The sequence below is a fragment of the Schistocerca cancellata genome, chromosome 12 (assembly GCF_023864275.1).
Source record: "Schistocerca cancellata isolate TAMUIC-IGC-003103 chromosome 12, iqSchCanc2.1, whole genome shotgun sequence".
NCBI lineage: Eukaryota > Metazoa > Arthropoda > Insecta > Orthoptera > Acrididae > Schistocerca > Schistocerca cancellata.
The window spans coordinates 24,059,898-24,073,031 of NC_064637.1; the positions used below are offsets into that span (position 1 = coordinate 24,059,898).

At 44.7% G+C, this 13,134-nt stretch overlaps 1 protein-coding gene and 1 non-coding gene across 2 annotated transcripts in view; both read left to right on the forward strand.

Moving 5' to 3' along the window:
- The window catches only part of LOC126109840 (solute carrier family 46 member 3-like), a 612,447-nt gene that overhangs the window by 443,246 nt on the left and 156,067 nt on the right, over window positions 1-13,134 (forward strand). The window lies entirely within an intron of this gene.
- On the forward strand, window positions 9,120-9,194 carry Trnat-ugu (transfer RNA threonine (anticodon UGU)). Its single transcript has one exon. It is a non-coding gene; the product is annotated as a tRNA-Thr (tRNA).

Here is a 13,134-nt window from a genome sequence, read left to right on the forward strand (position 1 = left end):
TAACATGGAGAGAGAAGGAGGGGTAGGGGACGGGACAGACACCGATGAGGAAGGAGGAATTAGGTGCAGAGAAGAAGTGTAGGAAACGGACAGAGATAGGGGAAGGAGGAAATGTGTAGAGGAGAGGAGCATATAGACAGAGAGAGGGTGGTGAAGAGATGGACAGAGAGAGGGAGGTGAAGAGATGGACAGAGAGAGAGGGAAGGAGGAAGACAGAGAGAAAGATGACATGGACTGAAAGAAGACTGGAATAAATACGTACCAGAGCAACGCCAGGTAGTGGAGCAGGAGCAGATAAAATTAATTTGTAGCTGAGTTGGCGTACACAAGTCCGAAATTCGTGGTATTCCACGGGTACAAGGTTACTGTGCATGTTCGGATTACTGCCAAGTATTATGTGACCATTTCAGCTTACCACATCCATGGCATGGTACAATATTTGTTCCCCAACGATGATGCTGTGTTCCAAGGCGACAGGGCCCATCCTGCGTGACTGGTTTTGCGCTTATGAGGATTAATTGACCCACCTCCCCTCGCCACTACAAGGACCAGATGTCAGTACTACTGGCGCTTTCTGCACTACTTTGGAGTCAAGGTTGCGACCTGGCTTTGCACCTCCGTCGTTGGTACCTGAAGGGGCCACTGTTTTGCGGTAGTAATGATTAAGATAGTTATTTATAGATTCACCCGCAACTTCTTGGTAGGACAGTCCCATGTTTAAGGTTTAAAAATAAGTGAATTGTTTCTGTTCTACTGATTTTCGTTTATTTCTAACTAGTTTTCTCCTAACTGGGCCATCTTCAGGAAGCAACTGGTTTGTGTCTGGAAGGGACACTAGTTCTTAAGCAAATATACAGTCCATTGACACAGAATGTTGAGCACCAAACTTCTTTTTTAACGTTCAAGCTACACTTTACGCAATGGACAATATCATTATTTATTTACTGCCCTTAATATTGTCCATTGGACAATATTAATATCTATTTATTGCGGTTAATATTGTAAACTGTATAAAATGTAACTTCGACGTTAAAAGTCACGTTTGGTGTACAACATTCTGTACACGTGGATTGTATCTTAGCTTATAATGTTTCGTTGCTTAAGAACTGATGTCCCTCGCAGACGCTTGTCAGTTGTTTCCTGAAGATGGTCCAATCAAGTGAGAACTAATTAGAACCAAACAAAAATCTATAAAAAAAAACTGTGTGCTTCTTATTCAACGTAAAAGAAGTTGTAAGATTGGCTTGACAACAAGGACCTGTATTTGTCCATTGTTAGAAGACTGGAAGTTGTTTTGAATTGCATCGCCTTTCCTATACCGTATTAGATATGGTAATGTGTTATATTCTTAGAATGAGATTTTTCACTCTGCAGCGTAGTGTGCGCTTATTTTAAACTTCCTGGCAGATTAAAACTGTGTGCCGGACCGAGACTCGAACTCGGGACCGTTGTCTTTCGCGGGCAATTGCTCTACCAACTGAGCTACCCAAGCACGACTCACGCCCCGTCCTCACAGCTTTACTTCTGCTAGTACCTCGTCTCCTACCTTCTAAACTTTACAAAAGCTCTCCTGCAAAACTTGCAGGACTAGCACTCCTAAAAGAAAGGATATTGCGGAGACGTGGTTTAGCCACAGCAGAAGTACTGACAGAAGTAGGGTGTGAGGACGGGGCGTGAGTCGTGCTTGGGTAGCTCAGTTGGCAGAGCACTTGCCCGCGAAAGGCAAAGGTCCCGAGTTCGAGTCTCGGTCCGGCACACAGTTTTAATCTACGAGGAAGTTTCATATCAGCGCACCCTCCGCTGCAGAGTGAAAATCTCATTCTGGAAACATCCGCTAGGCTGAAGCTAAGCCATGTCTCCGCAATATCCTTTCTTTCAGGAGTGCTAGTTCTGCAAGGTTCGCAGGAGAGCTTCTGTAAAGTTTGGAAGGTAGGAGAAGAGTTACTGGCAGAAGTAAAGCTGTGAGGACGGGGCGTGAGTCGTGCTTGGGTAGCTCAGTTGGTAGAGCACTTGCCCGCGACAGGGAAAGGTCCCGAGTTCGAGTCTCGGTCCGGCACACAGTTTTAATCTGTTGTATTCTTGTTTTTTACCGGTATTTGTGCCCATTCCCTGTAATTTCAGAAAATCACGGACCTGTAGTTGACACAGAGCTGGCGCCCGGTAGCGTCCAAGATGTATTCCGTCACATTCAAATCAGACGAATTTGGTGGACAAAACATCAACCTGAGTTCACTTTTCTTTTGTGTGTCGTCAGTCATCTGACTGGTTTGATGTGACCCTCGACGAATTCCTCTCCTGTGCCAACCCCTTCATCTCACAGCAGCACTCGCAACTTACGTCCTCAATTATTTGCTGATAGTATTCCTCTACAGCTCCCTCTAGTACCACGGAAGTCATTCCCTGATGTCTTTCATCAGGCGAGGAACATTTTATGGAATGACAGCATTCCAGCATAAGCAAAATTAGTGACGTTCAGTAGGTACTTAGTGCCAATAGTGACCTACGCTATCGAAGCATGCACCGTCACAAAGAGAAGAGTCACGGAGACTCCAGGCATCAGGAATCAAATTCCTTAGATCCATCACTCACGAGTTAAGGAATGAGGAGCTAAGGACGAAAGCCAGAATCAAGTCACCTCGTTTAGACCTAAGCAGCAACTCCAAACAACAGTGGTATAGGCATGTAATGATGTTGGAGACTGCAAGAACTTCATCTGAACAAACCTTTAACGCCCAGCCGACGATCGCCGTGTCATCCTCAGTGCAAATGCGTCACTGGATGGAGGGGCACGTGGTCAGCTCACCGCTCTCTCGGCCGTTTTCAGTTTCCGTTACCTACTTCTCAGTCAAGTAGCTCCTCTAATGGCCACACAGGGGATGAATGCACACGACTTGCTAACAGCGATAGGCAGACCCAAACGGACACCGACCCTAGTGCTGTCATCCTGTTCCTTCTCCTTGTCAGTGTTTTCCACATATTCCTTTCCTCTCCGATTCTGCGCAGAACCTCCCCATTCCTTACATTATCAATCCACCTAATTTTCAAAATTCACATCACAAACGCTTCGATTATCTTCTGTTCCGGGTTTCCCACAGTTCATGTTTCACTACCATACAATGCTGTACTCCGAAGGTATATTCTCAGAAATTTCTTCGACAAATTAACGCCTATGTTTAATACTAGTAGACTTCTCATGACCAGAAGTGCCCTTTTTGTCAGTGCTAGATTTCTTTCGAGGTTCTCCTTTCTCCGTCCGTCATTGGTTATTTTGCTGCCTAGGTAGCAGAATTCCTTAACTTCATCTACTTTGTGACCATCAATCCTGGTATTCAGTATCTCGCTGTTCTCATTTCTGCTACTTCTCATTACTTTCGTCTTCCTTCGTTTTACTCTCACTCCATATTCTGTACTCATTAAACTGTTCATTTCATTCAGCAGATCATGTAATTCTTTTTCACTTTCACTCAGATAGCTATGTTATCAGCGAATCGTATCATTCATGTTCTTTCATCTTGAATATTAATTTCACTCCTGAACCTTTCCTTTATTTGCGTCATTGTTTCTTCGATGCACAGATTGGACAGTAGGGGTGAAAGACTACATCCCTGCCTTCCCCATTTTTGATCCGAGGACTTCGTTCTTGTTCGTCCACTCTTATTTTTCCCTCTTGACTTGTAGATATGGTATATTACCCGTCTCTCCCTATAACTGACAACTATTTTTCTCAAAATTTCCAACATCTTGCACCATTTTTCATTGTCGAACGCTTTTTCCAGGTCGACGAATCCAATGAACGTGTCTTGATTTTTCTTTAGTCTTGGTTGCATTATAAACTGCAACGTTAGAACTGCTTCTGTGGTGCCTTTACCCTCCCTAAAGCACACTGATCGTCACGTTACATATCCTCAATTTTCTGTTCACTATAACGCTCTTGAAACCGTCGTGGCGTTATTCCGACTATGTGAGAGTTGTTGCGCTGGAAGATACCATCGGCCTCGGGGAGGACATAAAGCAATTAAAGATGGTTCGCAATAATGCTCAAGTAGCCTGTTGTTGTTGTTGTGGTCTTCAGTCCTGAGACTGGTTTGATGCAGCTCTCCATGCTACTCTATCCTATGCAAGCTTCTTCATCTCCCAGTACCTACTGCAACCTACATCCTTCTGAATCTGCTTTGTGTAGTCATCCCTTGGTCTCCCTCTACGATTTTTACCCTCCACACTGCCCACCAATACTAAATTGGTGATCCCTTAATGCCTCAGAACATGTCCTACCAACCGATCCCTTCTTCTGGTCAAGTTGTGCCACAAACTTCTCTTCTCCCCAATCCTATTCAATACTTCCTCATTAGTTATGTGATCTACCCATCTAATCTTCTGCATTCTTCTGTAGCACCACATTTCGAAAGCTTCTGTCCTCTTCTTGTCCAAACTATTTATCGTTCATGTTTCACTTCCATACATGGCTACACTCCATACAAATACTTTCAGAAACGACTTCCTGACACTTAAATCTATACTCGATGTTAACAAATTTCTCTTCTTCAGATACGCTTTCCTTGCGATTGCCAGTCTACATTTTATATCCTCTCTACTTCGACCATCATCGGTTATTTTACTCCCTAAATAGCAAAACTCCTTTACTACTTTAAGTGTTTCATTTCCTAATCTAATTCCTTCAGCATCACCCGACTTAATTCGACTACATTCCATTATCCTCGTTTTGCTTTTGTTGATGTTCATCTTATATCCTCTTTTCAAGACACTGTCCATTCCGTTCAACTGCTCTTGCAAGTCCTTTGCTGTCTCTGACAGAATTACAATGTCATCGGCGAACCTCAAAGTTTTTATTTCTTCTCCATGGATTTTCATACCTACTCCGAATTTTTCTTTTGTTTCCTTCACTGCTTGCTCAATATACAGATTGAGTAACTTCGGGGATAGGCTACAACCCTGTCTCACTCCCTTCCCAACCACTGCTTCCCTTTCATGTCCCTCGACTCTTATAACTGCCATCTGGTTTCTGTACAAATTGTAAATAGCCTTTCGCTCGCTGTATTTTACCCATGCAGAATTTGAGAGTGTTCCAGTCAACATTGTCAAAAGCTTTCTCTAAGTCTACAAATGCTAGAAACGTAGGTTTGGCCTTCCTTAATCTAGCTTCTAAGGTAAGTCAAGTAGCCTATGCCTGTCATTATATCTCAGTTATTGCCACAGCTGCCATGTGAATTTCCTCTACAACATAATATTATCCATAGTGACCTATGTTCGTGGCGCAGTACGCATTTCGAAATGCCGTTCTCCTGGACGACTGCTTATCCGTAAACGATCATCGATCTGGTGTAACAAGCGACATGCTGTATGTGACCCGGCCACACTTTTTTATTGATCCACGATCCAATCTCGATGACCCCGTGCACACTGGAATCGTAACTGACGATGGCGTTGAGTCGACTTGGGGACACGTCGGGGCCATCTGCTGCAGAACCCCATTTCAACAATGTGGGCTGAACGGTAAGCTCCGAAACACTTGTCTCCGCACCAGCATTGTTGCTCCGTCGTTAGATGTGCTTTGCAGAGAGTCACAAGGCGACTACGTCAGCAGACGGCCATCAGCCACACGGTGGGCAGCGGTCTTAATGTCTCGGATCATCGGCGCATTATAAATACACTACTGGCCATTACAATTGCTACACCACGAAGATGACGTGCTACAGACGCGAAATTTAACCGACAGGAAGAAGATACTGTGATATGCAAATGATTAGCTTTTCAAAGCATTCACACGAGGTTGGCGCCGGTGGCGACACTTATAACGTGCTGACATGAGGAAAGTTTCCAACCCATTTCTCATACACAAACAGCAGTTGACCGGCGTTGCCCGGCGAGACGTTGTTGTGATGCCTCGTGTAAGGAGGAGAAATGCGTACCATCACGTTTCCGACTTTGATACAGGTCGGATTGTAGCCTATCGCGATTGCGGTTTATCGTATCGCGACATTGCTGCTCGCGCTGGTCGAGATCCAATGACTGTTAGCAGAATATGGAATCGGTGGGTTCAGGAGGGTAATACGGAACGCCGTGCTGGATCCCAACGGCCTCGTATCACTAGCAGTCGAGATGAGAGGCATCTTATCCACACGGCTGGAACGGATGATGCAGCCACGTCTCGATCCGTGAGTCAACAGATGGGGACGTTTGAAAGACGACAACCATCTGCACGAACAGTTCGACGACGTTTGAAGCAGCATGGACTATCAGCTCGGAGGCCGTGACTGCGGTTACCCTTGACGCTGCATCACAGACAGGAGCGCCTGTGATGGTGTACTCGACGACGAAGCTGGGTGCACGGATGGCAAAACATCATTTTTTCGGATGAATCCAGGTTCTGTTTACAGCATCATAATCCGTGTTTGGTGACATCGCGATGAACGCACATTGGAAGCGTGTATTCGTCATCGCCATACTGGCGTATCACACGGCGTGATGTTATGGGGTGCCATTGGTTACACGTCTCATTGGCGGCACTTTGAACACTGGACGTTACATTTCAGATGTGTTACGACTCGTGGCTCTACCCTTCATTCGATCCCTGCGGAACCCTACATTTCGGCAGGATAATGCACGACCGCATGCTGCAGGTCCTGTACGGTCCTTTCTGGATACAGAAAATGTTCGACTGCCGCCCTGAGCAGCACATTCTCCAGATCTCTCACCAATTGAAAACGTCTGGTCAATGGTAGCCGAGCAAGTGGCTCGTCGCAATATTCCAGTCACTACTCTTGATGAACTGTGGTATCCTGTTGAAGCTGCATGGGCAGCTGTACCTGTACTCGCCATCCAAGCTCTGTTTGACTCAATGGCCAGGCGTATAAAGGCTGCTATTACGGCCAGAGGCGGTTGTTCGGGGTACTGATTTCTCAGGATCTATGCACCCAAACTGCTTGAAAATGTAATCAGAAGTCAGTTCTAGTATAATATATTTGTCCAATGAGTACCCGTTTATCATCTGCATTTGCTCTTGGTGTAGTAATTGTAATGGCCAGTAGTGTAGCTTGTAGCCTACAGCGAGAGCAGTAATACGGAAATGGTGAGCAAGGTGATGTGAGAGTGAGATTTACAAATCGAGATAGTAGAGCAGTGTGCTTGGTAAAAGAACGAAATAGAAGCGACAGTCTAGAAGGGGAGTGAGAGGAGGGAATGGGGTCTTGAGAGGAGATTGTGGGAGTGAGGTCAAAATGAGAGCGGAGAGCAGAGAGGTCAAGGGTAGGAATAAAAACTTGGAGGTCGCCAAGGAGAGTGTTCCGAGGAACTGCATAGCAACGGCTGCACGCTGTGAGGCGTGTGTAGTGGGCGCAGCTGCAGCTGCATCTGCAGATGGTGGCAGCTGGGACCAATGTCGTCATCAACTTTTGGGGAGGGCAACCACAGCTCAGAGACATTATGAACAACAATACTCATCACTGAATAACCATTCAAATTATTATTAAACAGTCATGCCTTGTAAATTCCGATAAGCATCTTTTAGGTATACTCAATTTTACTGTGTCAACCCACCAGTGTGGTCTGACTCAAACCTGGACAGCTTCCCAAAAGCAGGAAATCCGTAACTGACCTTCTACAGTATATAGGGTGGTCCATTGATAGTGACCGTGGCAAATATCTCACGAAATAAGCGTCAAACGAAAAAACTTCAAACAACGAAACTTTTCTAGCTTGAAGGGGGAAACCAGATGGCGCTATGGTTGACCCGCTAGATGGCGCTATCATAGGTCAAACGGATATCAACTGCGGTTTTTTAAATAGGAACCCCCATTTTTAATACATGTTCGTGTAGTACGTAAAGAAACATGAGTTAGTTGGACCACTTTTTTCGATTTGTGATAGATGGCGCTGTAATATTCACAAACGTATAAGTACGTGGTATCACGTAACATTCCGCCAGTGCGGATGGTATTTGCTTCGTGGTACATTACTCGTGTTAAAATGTATGGTTTACCAATTGCAGAAAAGGTCGCTATCGTGTTGATGTTTGGCTATTGTGATCAAAATGCCCAAAGGGCGTGTGCTATGTATGCTGCTCGGTATCCTGGACGACATCATCCAAGTGTCCGGACCATTCGCCGGATAGTTACGTTATTTAAGGAAACGTCAACCACGACCTGCAACAAATGATGATGCCCAAGTAGGTGTTTTAGCTGCTGTCCGCGGCTAATCCGCACGTCAGTAACAGATAAACTGCGCGAGAATCGGGAATCTCAAAAACGTCGGTGTTGAGAATGCTACATCAACATCGATTGCACCCGTACCTTATTTCTATGCACTAGGCATTGCATGGCGACGAGTTTGAACGACCTGTACAGTTCTGCCACTGGGCACAAGAGAAATTACGGGACGATGACAGATTTTTTGCACGCGTTCTGTTTAGCGACGAAGCGTCATTCACCAACAGCGGTAACGTAAACCGGCATAATATGCACTATTGGGCAACGGAGATACCACGGTGGCTGCGACAAGTGGAACATCAGCGACCTAGGCGGGTTAATGTATGGTGCGGCATTATGGGAGAAAGAATAATTGGCCTCCATTTTATCGCTGGCAATCTAAACGGTGCAATGAATGCTGATTTCCTACGTAATGTTCTACCGCTGTTACTACAAGATATTTCACTGCATGACAGAATGGCGATGTACTTCCAACATGATGGATGTCCGGCATATAGCTCGTGTGTGGTTGAAGCGGTATTGAATAGCATATCTCAGGTGGATTGGTCGTTGAAGCACGTAAGAGTTTGGGCAACCTGTGCGGATTCGCACAGACGAAGGTCAATGGCTGGGTAGCCATTAACTATATATATGAAGACAGTAACTGTTCCCGAAAGAACAGAATATTGTTGATGACCGTGCAGCTTTTCCCTCGAATAAATGATAACTGAAACCCTCAGCTGCCGACCTGTGCGAATGCGCACAGGTTGCCCAAACTCTTACGGCAATCGCCAAAGCGTGCGCGAGTAATGAGGGGGTGGGCAAATGTCTATAAGGTAGAATTGTGGACAGTTGGGAATGTGAGTCTCACGGGAAGCGTGCATGGGATAAGTCCCTGCAGTCGCGCTATTCATCTGTGCCCGCGGTGGCTCGGATGGATAGAGCGTCTGCCATGTAAGCAGGAGATCCCGGGTTCGAGTCCCGGTCGGGGCACACATTTTCAGCTGTCCACATCGAGGTATATCAACAGCACCTGTCGGCAGCTGAGGGTTTCAGTTAGTCTTGCAAGGTTTGTTCGAGTATGCTGCACAAGTTTCGCTGGGAAGCCCTTACCCATCCTGCATGCAATCTCAGTACCCCCCCCTCCCCCCCCATGCGATTTCCATACTTTCGCAGTCGTGAAGAAACACATCCGTGGGCGTCGATTTCCTTCGCACGAAGAGTTGCAAGCCTGGGTACAATTATGGTTCCATAGGCAACTGGAGACATATCTCCATGAAAGCATTGACCACGTTGTCTCACAGTGGGATTAATCTGTCAACAGTTCTGACGATTACTCAGACTAAAAACTCCGCCCGAACAGGCCATGAAGGCCCAATGGTACCGACCGGCCGCCGTGTCATCCTCAGCCCACAGGCGTCACTGGATGCGGATACGGAGGGGAATGTGGACAGCACACCGCTCTCCGAGCCGTATGTCAGTTTACGAGACCGGAGCCGCTACTTCTCAATCAAGTAGCTCCTCAGTTTGCCTCACAAGGGCTGAGTGCACCACGCTGACCAATAGCGCTCGGCATACTTGATGGTCACCCATCCAAGTGCTGGCCCAGACCAACAGCACTTAACTTCGGTGATCTGACAGGAACCGACGTTACCACTGCAGCAAGGCCGTTGGCCTATGAAAATTACTTTTGAAATAATAAACAGTTTACTTCCTTTTCTTCCATCTATCTCATTTTCATTTCACAGCCCTATACAGCACAATGCTTGTGTGCAAGGGGTTAAGAAAATAGGTTCGACAGTCGAGCAATTCGTCATAAGCCACACATTTCTGTCGTCAATGCGAAGCGAAGCTTGAGGTGGGGTAAACAGAGACATAGTAGTTGACTGAAAACAAGTAATTTGGAGCGATGAATCACAGCATATGATGTGTCAATCCGATGAAAAGGTTTAGATTTGGCGAATTCCTGGAGAACGTTACCTGGTATCACGTGTGGTGCCAACAGTGAAGTACACAGACGTGGTGGTATTAAGGTATGCCGATGATTTCCATGGCTAGCTTGTGAGCCCCTTACTGCGTTTCAGGAAACGCTAAATGGTGGAAGGATGTGAACACAATTTATAGCGTTGCATACTGCGTACAGTAGAGGAACTGTTGGGATACTGTGACTGATTGTTTCAGCATGACAATGCACCCTGTCGTAAAGCAGCATCTGTGAGGCAATGGCTTGTGGACAACGACATTCCTGATATGGACTGGCGTGCCCTCTGTCCCGACTTCAGCCCAGAGGAATACATTTGGCATGAGTTAGAACGTCGGTGTCCGAAATCACTACCTTCATCGGTTTCGACTCTTGAGGAATAATGGGTTGCCATTCTTCCACAGACATTCAGATCCTCATTGAAAGTGTCCTCAGCAGGGTTCAAGCACTCACAAACGCCAAGGGTGGACAAGTGGTTCAAATGACTCTGAGCACTGTGGGACTTAACTTCTGAGGTCATCAGTCCCCTAGAACTTAGAACTACTTAAACCTAACCAACCTAAGGACATCAGACACATCCAAGCCAGAGGCAGGATTCGAACCTGCGACCGCAGCGGTCACGCGGTTCCGGACTGAAGCGCCCAGAACCGCTCGGCCACACCGGCCGGCAAGGGTGGACATACCCTGTTATTATCAGATAGTGTATGTAGGAGAAAGAAATATATCGGTTGCCTTCCAGCGATTCTCAGTCTGGCACCTGCCGTACCTGAAATTAGTTTTATGCGGTCTTTCCACTTTAACTCCCCTTGTACACATACTCCTACACAATTAATGGATGAGGCTGCTTTCAGTGATTGTTCTGCAGTCGTGTAATCCATACAGTAACAGGTCTTTTTTATGTGCAATGTTTTTATTTTTTCTGTTTTTATTTGCGCGTCAAGTTCCGTAGAACCAAATTGAGGAGCAAAGCTCCAAGGTCATGGAACGTGTCAGTACATGAAATTACAACATAAAACTAATAACAGATAATCAGAAAATGTTTATGAACTCGAAAATGTCAAGCCATAAGTTTCAGTAAAGGCAGTGAACAACACAACAAAATTCAGCTTAATTTTTCAATGAACTCCTCGACAGAATAAAACGAGTAACCCGCGAGGAAACTCTTCAGTTTCGATTTGAAAGCGCGCGGATCATTCCTAAGATTTTTGAATTATTATGGTAGCTTATAGAAAATGGATGCAGCAGTATACTGCACGCCTTTCTGCATAAGAGTTAAGGAAGTTCGATCCAAATGCAGGTTTCATTTCTGCCGAGTATTAACATAGTGAAAGTAGCTTATTCTTGGGAATAAGTCGATATTGTTAACAAGGCCAGTGTCACAATACCCAGACTCGTGAACAGGAGTCGAGAAGAGGTTCGTGAACTTACATCACTTATTGCCGGAACCGCCCGTTTCTGAGCCAAAAATATCCTTTTAGACTGGGAAGAGATACCCGAAAATGTAATACCATACGACATAAGCGAATGAAAATAAGCAAAATAGACTAATTTTCGTGTCGAACAATCACTCGCTTCAGATACCGTTTGAATAGTAAAAATGACACCATGAAGTCTTTAAGATCCTAAATGTGGGCTTTCCACTACAGTTTACTATCTATCTGAACATCTAGAAATTTGAACTGTTAAGTTTAACTAATCATATGCCCATTCCGTGAAATTAAAACGTCAGATTTTGTTGAATTCTGTGTTAGGATCTGTAAAAACTGAGTCTTACTGTGATTTAGCGTTAGTTTATTTACTACAAGCTATGAACTGCACTATTTGAAACAGAGCCAGTGTTGCACACAAAATCCTTTACTACAAGCTAGTGTCATCAGCAACCAGAAATATTTTAGAGTTACCTGTAATATTAGAGGGCATATCATTTATATAAATAAGGAACAGCAGTGGCCCAAACACTGATCCCGGGGCATCCCCCACTTGATTGTACCCCACATCACAGCCGTTCTCAATGCTGTGAATAATGATCTTTGCTAAAGTAAGAGGTGAGCAAATTGTGAGCTACTCCCCGTATTCCATAATGGTCCAACTTCTGGAGTAATATTTTGTGATCGGCACAATCAAACGCCTTAGTTAAATCAAAAAATACGCCTGGCGTTTGCAGCCTTTTGATTAACCCATCCTACCTCACAGAGAAAAGAGAATACAGCATTTTCAGTTGTTAAACAACTTCTAAAGGCGAATTGTACATTTGATAGCAAATCATGTGATATAAAATGATCAATTATTCTTACACACACAGCCTTTTCAATAACTTTAGCAAACACTGATGGCATAGAAATAGGTCTAAAATTATCTACATTATCCCCTTCTCCCTTTTCATAGAGTGGATGTACTACGGAGTACTTAAATCGTTCAGGAAACTGACCATTCCTAAAGGAAAAGTTACAAATATGGCTAGATACATGGCTAACATCTGCAGCACAGTACTTGAATATTCTACTAGGCACTCCATCATATCCATTGGAGTCCTTGGTCTTCAGTGATTTGATTATTGACTCAATCTCCCTCTTGTCTCTCTCATAGAGGAGTTTTCCAGATTTCAATCTCGGAAAGGCATTTGCCAAGAGAGTTGTATGATTCCCTGTAGAAACTAAATTTTTGTTTAATTCACCAGCAATGTTCAGAAAATGATTGTTAAATACTTTACGTATGTCTGGTTTATCAGTAACAAAAATGTTTTTGCTACGAATTGATTTTATATCGTCTATTTTGTGCTGCTAACCAGACGCTTCCTTCACAACTGACCATATGGTTTTAATTTCATCCTGTGAATTAGATATTCTATTTGCATACCACATACCCTTTGACTTTTAAGCACCTTATGGTACTGTTTGTAATGAGCTACTGTAGCACGATTGTGACTACTTCTAACATTTTGATATAATTCCC